Below are 8,777 nucleotides of genomic sequence, written 5' to 3'. Positions count from 1 at the left end.
TCCACCTTATTCTTCTAGATGGCTGCTTTAGGTAAGGTTTCACATTCACATTCCAGTAAGCAGGAAGAAGAAAGAAGAATAAAAACCATATTCATTTGTCTCAGATTGGCCAGATCTTTAATCATTTGACCATACCTTGCAACAAGGAAGACTAAAAAAGACAACTGACTTTTAAGCAGCTGAAAACACTTAGTTTCTAAAAAGGAGATAATTGATATTTGTGCAAGCTACCATTTCTGTCACATCTTACTTAAATAACAAAGGGGAACAATTTTTAACATTCCTGTTGAGTTAGATTTTTTAGCTGTTCTAGACTTAACTAAGCATGCTGATTTCAAAACTGTAGTTAGTTTTCTTCTAACACATCAAGTTTTTTTCTGTACAGCTTATCTTAATGCGACCACTCTAGGCTGGCTGGAGCCTGGACTGAGGCAAGCACTAGTGCTCTCCTATTGGCTGAGAGCAAACCTCCCTTGAGTCAGGAGGGGTGGGGGATGATCTTGGAGACCAGCGACAGGTTCATATTTGTCTAGGCTATTCAGTTACACATAAGACAGTGTAGTGAGAGGTTGTGTGCCACTATATATAGTGAATCATATTCCGAAGTGTAGTCCAAGGTTTTGTCTATATACAAGGAGTTAGCAGAATGTATTTTTTTATTTACATATGTACTTATTTCCTTTCCTTCAGATCATGTCTGCCTCTGCTATTTCTCATCATAAGTGCCTAAACAACACTGATTCATTTTTTATATCTGTGGCAGTTTCACCATTCCCAGTCAAAAGAAAAACATCAGTGCATTTGTCAGGCAAGCCTATTTTGCATATTTTAAAGTATAAGTTGGTGGTCAAGATAAGTCTTGGGCCCCTCACAAGGTATGCAAACAGTGTGTTGAGAGTTTATGGACATGGAAGAAGGGAACACATGATAAATTGCCATTTGGTTTGGCAAGAGCCCAGAGATCATTCAAGTGACTTTTACTTTTGTATAGTGAAAACGTCAGGATATAACAAGAAAAATAAATGTAGAGTATCCTAGTCTACCATCAGCTATATGCCCAGTGCCTCATTGAACTGAAATCCCAGTGTCAGTTTTCATTGAACTACCCTCTCTTGAAAACAGGAGTATGGTAAAGAACTAAGTGAGAGCAATGATGAAGATTTTGAAATTGAAGATGACTCAGTTTATAAGGGATTTGATCAGCATGAGTTGAATGATTTGGCATGAGATTTGGGACTATCCAAAAAGGCTTCAGAACTCCTAGCATCAAGACTGCATGGGTAAAACTTGCTTGAAAAAGGAGCAAAGGCATCCTACTTTTGATCAAGAGAAAGTGCATTTCTGCAGTACTTTGAAGTGATGGTGGCTTTGTGTATTGCCATAACATACATGGTTTAATGGAGGAATTGGGAATTCCAATCTATAACATAACTGAATGGCGACTGTTCATTGATAGCTCTAAGCAGAGCTTGAAATGTCCTTCTACACAATGACAATTTATTTGGTGCAGTCCCAATTGGCTATTCGGTTTGTTTTCATGAAGAATATGAAGACATAAAGAGAGTCATTGATCTGTTACAATACCACAAGCACAATTGGATCATCTATGTTGACCTTAAAATGGTCTCCTTCCTTCTTGGTCAGCAATGCAGATACACCAAGTATCCATTTTCTGTGCATGTGGGACAGCAGAGCTCATGAGAAACACTGAGTAGAGTCGAATTGGCCTCCAAGATCTGACCTCAAACCTGTTGATCCAGACATTCTACATGAGCCACTTGTTGACAGAAAGAACATTATATTCCCACCTCTGCACATAAAACTGGGTCTCATGAAGCAATTTGTTAAAGCTCTGCCAACTGCAGGAGCCTGCTTCAATATCTCATTTTGGCATTTCCTAGCCTGTCGTTTGAAAAGATAAAATACCTTAATATGTATGTTTGGTAGCAGAGCTTATCTACTTGTACACAATTTGACCTATAGTAACAATATATAGCCTTGATATGAATAAAATAACTCTAAATAAACTGTATATTTAGGTAATTTTTTCTTTATTTTCTTTTGTATGTACATTTTGTATGATTTTTGGGACAAAGGGATGGTATCCTGTACCTTAAAAAGTTGACGTGGTAAAGAAAAACTGGAGTCATTTTTGGATTGAGATGTCAAAAGTTAGTCAAAAACAAGTGTCAAACCTAACTCATGAAAAATTTTGTTCCCCAGTGTAATCATTAAAAAGTGAAAGAATTTATAGGTATCCTATCCTAGATGAGTGGATTTTGGTGGCCATGTTCAGAAAATATAGAATTAGAGAGCTGGAAGAACAGAGAAAGTAGAAAGCTACTTAAAGGACAATCTTATAATAAATGAAAAAGACACCTGGGCAAGAATTTTGAAATAGGAAACTGAATAATTCTATTTTTATAATTAATATATTTAGATATTTCTCTTCTAATGATAAAATCATAGATCTATAAACTAGAGAACTTGTTAGCTGTAACCAATTTCAATATCCTTAGAAAATTAAGGTAAAAAATATGTGGTTTGTGCAGGAACACAAAAAATAATGGTTAATATTTATTGACTATTATGTATCAAGAAGCCCTTTACATATGTTATTGCATTTGGTCCTCATAACCACTCAAGAAAATTGATAATTTTATTATTGTCTTTTTAGAGATGGGAAACAAATAAAGAGGTTAAGTACATTTCCCATGGTCACAGGGCCATACGGAATCTGAAATAAGTCTTGAATCCTGCAACAAGATTGGAAGCCCTCATTTCTGACCAGTAAACATGCTTTGTTTTTCATTAGGATGTAACATTAGTTCCAGACTTAAAGCTTAGAGATGATCGTTTTAAATCTATTCCTCTTCCTGCTGCCTAGTGGGACTTTATCAGAGCACTCAGAGTTCTACTTACTTGTCCCCTGGTCTTTCTCTCCTACTTCCATATCATGCTCTGGGTATTCCTAAGGCTATTCTTTTAAGTTTGCAGACTCTTCTCTGACTCTCAACCTTTAAGAGAATGCCCAAATAACTTTTCTGAAGACCTGGCTTTCAACTGCATTCCTCTCTTCTGTACCTCCATTTCTTCTGTTACAAATAAGACAACAGCCTGATATGGAGTCATGCTAAGTCCCACATCACCAAACCTAGAATTAACTTAATTAGTTCAGTTTGCCTCAAAATAGAATCTTAAATCAGTCAGTCAAGAATCACCTGATTAGCACTAGTTAGGTAATCTACCTGATAGACCCTGGCTAGCCCCTAAAGGAAAGTAACCTTGCAATATCCAACCTACCTATAAAAGATTTTACTTTTTGCCCAACTCTTCAGAGCTCCTTTTTATCTTCTAGATTGGATACTACTCTGTTTATATCAATTTTTGCTCAAATAAACAAAATTTTTAGCATGCCTCAGTTTATCTTTTACTCCTGGGACTCCAGAACTCTACTTTCTCACATCTTTTCCCAGTCCCTTACTTTCAGACCTTTACACTATGCTTCCACATCCCATCCTTGCCCCTCAGTGATCTCACCCTGCCAATGCCATTACTTCAACCCTTACCCTCTCTCTTCAACTTGGTGTTAGAGTCAAGCTGTCCTTGGAGTTCCTGCAGTGCAAGAAGATTCTATCTATCCCACCAGGGCCTCGACACATGCTATTCCCTCTCATAAAGTATTCCTCATCCCTCCCCATTTACCTATTAACTTCTCCCACTCCTTCAGGTCTTGGTGACTTATTCATCACTTCTCAGAGAACCTATTCCAAATCTTCTATTTCATCAGTTTTCCTCCTATACCTTCTGCAGTACCCTAGGTCTTACCTTCTATTTCCTCCAAAGAATAAAATAGTGCAATTATTATAGCACCCTAGATCAAGCATGCTATCTTATGCCATATGCAATTTCATAAAAATATATAAATCTAAACTTTGTCATGTTTTAAAGTTTTGAGAGTTCGTTAAAATATCCAACAGATGTACTATTAAATGACTGCACTTAAAAAATAAATGGATTCTAGTTAGTGCACAAAAGACTACTTCTTTCAGTATGTTTTGTTATCTATGCTATTGAAATCAAATAAATTATTTTTGGCAATAAGAGACAACAGTATTGTTTTTTCTATCTCCCAAAATACACTTATAAGAATAAGAGTTAAATCTGTGTTTAGGAGGATGAAGTCCTGCTAAAAACACTATAAGAGATTACAAGTTTATTTTTTCATCCATTACAATGGAAACTATTTGCTCCTAATTGCTACTACCACCATGAAGCATAAAATTAAGCAATGACTATTTCAGATACTGTTTAAAAGCATACCTAGTAGACTAAAACAAGATGAATTTTCTCTAAGGTTGTTATTGCTATTAAATTAAAGCCTCTTGAACAGTTTGAAAGTCGGAGTTGGTATTACTTGCATGTTCTCTCCGGCTGGGTATGATATGGATTTTTGAATGTTCTGAGTAGGGGACACTTAGCTATCCAATGAATTTTGATTTAGTAAGACACTATCCTTATATGAACCCATAGTCTGTCTTTCATTTTGTTTTACTGAGTAAATCATTTTGATTATCTCTCTCACCATCTACCTAAGTTTCAAATCCCTGGCCTGAAATTTTGATTAGAATCCTACCATGACCTACTTGACTAAAAAGTCTCAATTCATAAGAGAAGCCTAGAAATGAGATGTCCTCAACAAAATATGTTTAGTAATTGAAGTTTTTGATAACCTGCAGGCCCTACAATCTCTCTTTCAAGTTTCCATAGGCATCATTAAATTTATATGGCTCCCGATTGAGCAATGATGGAATCACTTCTTTCTTTAGGGAAAATGAAGAGCCAGAAAAGACTCACCTCACCAGAGGCATAGGTGTGAAGTCTCCAGGTTAACACCTGTGATCTCAGGTAAAGTAAATGTGAAGCTCTGGGTTCACCAGACAAGTCAAAATTTTGTTTTTCTTTTAAAAATGGAAGCTACTCTGTCAACGTCTATATTGTTATCATCATTATGCAAAAGTTTAAGTGGATCATCACTAAATATGTCTTTTGTTGCCATCCATATCTCATACTTCTAACAATAATGTGGAATGTGCCTTACACAGATTAAAAGTCAAGGCTTTCTGAGTCATTTCATATTTTGTTTTCTGCTACCTTACATCATCTTCCTCTGACAGGCAGCCATCCTAATAATGAGTTTCTTCTTTGCAATGGCTAAGTATTAGTTCCATCAATTACTTACTTGCCTGTTGTTTGAAATACTTAGTTTGTCTGATAATCTCAACAGAAAATTGAATTATTGATTGAATTATTTTAGTAAATCTTTAGCATTAAGGAATAGGCTACGTGTGTGTGTGTGTGTGTGTGTGTATTTATATATAATTATGTCAAAGGTGTGACTTCCACATTTTAGCAAACCAACTTCTCTCTTTTTTTCATTGTGGTCCTTGATCTGGTTAGCTGTTCTGCTATATGTTCCATTTTTATGGCTTAGAAACTAGAAAAATATGACTATGCCCACCACCAGACAGATTAATTTCACTAAAGTGAAATGAGTATCTTGTTTGACATGTGCTGCTGTGAATAGAGAAGTATTTTAATGCTCTGATGAAACCCTTAAGGGGCCTCAAAGTGGAGCTCCAGCTCATCATGTTCAACCGTAGGGCGAGTTGCTTCAATCAGTTGAGTTCTGTTACTGAAACACTCCTTTAAAAGTGAACTACAAATGATCTGCATTTTATTAGAGAAAAAAAAAAGCTGTTATTCTTATAAATAGAACACCTAAAAATGCATTGACTTTGGTGGCAATCCTGTGCTTAGCTGTAATAAAATTGATGAGTCCATATAAAAAAATTTATAGAACCAAAGTGAATTCAATTTATTTGAATATGTTCAGTTATGTTTTTGTTTATTCCCATAGCAGATGTTTAATTTACAAACCAGGCAATTACAACAGCTCTTCCAAGCAAATAAGAGCAGATTAGTCAAACGTTCACATCAATTTTTATGTTTATCATTAGTTTTATGAGATGTCATGAATATTCAGTGGTGAGAAAAACTATCATTATGGTACCTGGAAAACCTCAAAATAGTGTTTTGAATCTCTAAATGCTATTTCTCCTTTTTTGATAAAGCTATTAATGCATGTTGTCTTTCACTAGAGTTGGGTTTATGGACTGTAATGAAAAAAAAACACTCTCTCAAGAGACCTTATACATTCTTTTTTTTTTTTTTAACATAAAAGGTCTTTTATTAATCCTCATGAAAAACCTGCATCATCAGCACAGATAAAGTCAATGAAGAATCTTTACTCCTTCTGTTGTCCAATCTCCAGCTCACTTTTTGCCAGCGCCAACATTGGCCTTTGCAGTCCCCCCGACTTTCTTCATTCTGTTCTTATGTTCCTTTCTCTATTTTCTTGAGGTCTTCTTCTCATATAGGCCATGTCTTGCAAATCTATGTTTAGGTTCATTTTTCTTTGCATAATCCAAGGAATCATAATCATGCCAAAGCCAGTTGTCTTGCCACCAAATGGGTTCTGAATCCAAACACAAAGATGACATCTGGTGTGGTTTTATACATTTTGGCTAGTTTTTCCTGAATTTCTGTCTTGAGTACTGTTGCCTTGCCAGGGTGAAGAACATCAATGACCATTTGTTTCCGCTGAGGTAGTCTGTTGGTCATGAACTTCCTGGTCCGGATAGTCACTGTGTTGTTCATGATGGTGGCTAATCTTTGAGACCTTATACATTCTAATCAATGTGCTGATGGAATATTTGTGGGGAGTATGTGAAAATGTATAAGTGATCCTGTTTTGATTTTTACTATGCAAATCAAGACATCTTTGTGTATTCTGGAAAATTAACATGTGGAGTTTATAAAATATTAATTTTACTTAAAAATAGCTTGCTGTATTTTTATTTCTAAGCTTAATTTGCTTAAACTTATGTGGAAACACATTTTGCAAAAACCAAGGGAAAGGTTTGTTTTTATGGACATCAGATTTGTGACTCTTAATGCAAGCCTGTAGATGGCAGGTCTTCACATGAAGCCCTGTGTGAGGGAGGTTCTCACACAGCAGTTTTATTTTTCTTTTCAATGTTTAAATTGTCTGGATGAAAAGGATATAGCTCCATTATGAATTAGTAAAAGTCTATGGCATTATCCATAAACAAGGAAGAGATATTTCCAGTCTGGCTTCCTTTGAATGGGCTGCACTTTGCCAAGCTCTGCCCTAAAAGCAGTGAAATGTCCTCAATATCCTAACTGGATTCCCACAATGCATCTCTCCATAATCCATTGTAATGGCAAGTTTCCTGTAATTAATCAGCATTCAGAGTGAAAAGAAAATTAGAAGATCAATGTGTTAAAATAGCTCTAGAGGGAACAGCTTCAATAGAGCTATTTTCAATGTAAGTTATACCAAATGTTGAAACAGAACCTGGTGGAAACATGATCTTATTGTTCAAGATGCTTTGAACTGAACTACAATATTTTTGGCAGCTTTTTTCTCACTAACATATTTTTCTTTGACAATAACCAAACCATCATCTGCTTCTTCATCATTAGTTACAGCATAAATCTCCTGGAGTGTTAACTTTACAAATAGCTTATATATTTCACATATTATAATTACATGTTTTGATTTTGAATGCAAGCTATGTCACCTACTGTTTAGTATATAGTCACCTCTTGGGTTCTTACTGAGATTTCTAAAAGCATTAGTCATTATGAATTCAAAACTGAATCAGAATTTTTAAAAAGATTTTATTTATTTTTAAAGAGAGGGGAAGGGAGGGAGAATGAGATGGAGAGAAACATCAATGTGTGGTTGCCTCTCATGCACCCACAACTGGGGATCTGGTCCACAAGCAAGGCTTGTGCCCTGACCAGGAATAGGACCAGCAACACTGGTCCAACACTTTGGTTCACAGGTTGGCACTCAATCCACTGAGTCACACCAACCAGGGCCTGATTCAGCATTTAGGATTCATGTTCCTATGATGTCTGTATGCCAGGTGATTATTAGCGTGTTTGTGCAAACACACACGTACACTTTTTTTACTCAGTTTGGTGTAAGTAGACTATTCCATATACATCAATTAGGAGAAGACAATAGACTAAAATTTGACTCATAAGATATTTCTTTTTAATCTTCCTTTTTAGGTCCACTAATAATAATATTATGAGGAAGATAACAGGGATATAGGTTTGCAGAGCACAAAAAGAAACATAATCCTTCAGTAAGAAAGCATGCAGAAATAGGTTGCTCACAGCCCTAGACTGACTCTTCAGCAAAGGCAATGTCATTATAAGGAAGTAATGAAATACTCCTCAGGAGGAAGACTAGCTAAGACACACAAGCACATAAACAAACGGATGCACTAATAAATAAGTGCCCACAAATACAGTGTTAGTCTGCATTCTCTTGGGAACTAAAAGATGCAGAAAATGCTGGTTTTTAGATCACAGAGTTCTTACAGAGTATGAGTTGCTAACAGACCTTGTTTTAACAGGAATGCATCTTTTCAAATTGAAGGCTGTTAAGATTATGTAGCAATCTTCCACACTAGTGCATTATAAAGAACGTAATGGTATCTATAATCATGTTCTTCCCAAAATGCAAACCAAGCAGTCACATTTACAGTTGCTACACTAATAATTCAGTTCAATAGTGTCTTGTCTTTGGCCAGTTGGATGTACTTCATAGTTTGCCTCTAACTACTTTAGACCTTTATATTTTATTTCATCATTGCTCTGCAATGGCAAACTTTTTA

The 8,777-nt window shown here is 35.7% G+C and overlaps 1 pseudogene; it reads right to left on the bottom strand.

Moving 5' to 3' along the window:
• Positions 1–6,335: 6,335 nt before the first annotated feature.
• Positions 6,336–6,730, bottom strand: LOC150007643 (small ribosomal subunit protein eS24 pseudogene; annotated as a pseudogene).
• Positions 6,731–8,777: the final 2,047 nt, after the last annotated feature.

This window comes from Furipterus horrens, unplaced genomic scaffold, assembly GCF_987537825.1.
Source record: "Furipterus horrens unplaced genomic scaffold, mFurHor1.1.pri manual_scaffold_6, whole genome shotgun sequence".
NCBI lineage: Eukaryota > Metazoa > Chordata > Mammalia > Chiroptera > Furipteridae > Furipterus > Furipterus horrens.
This window is presented reverse-complemented; position numbering and strand designations above follow the sequence as displayed.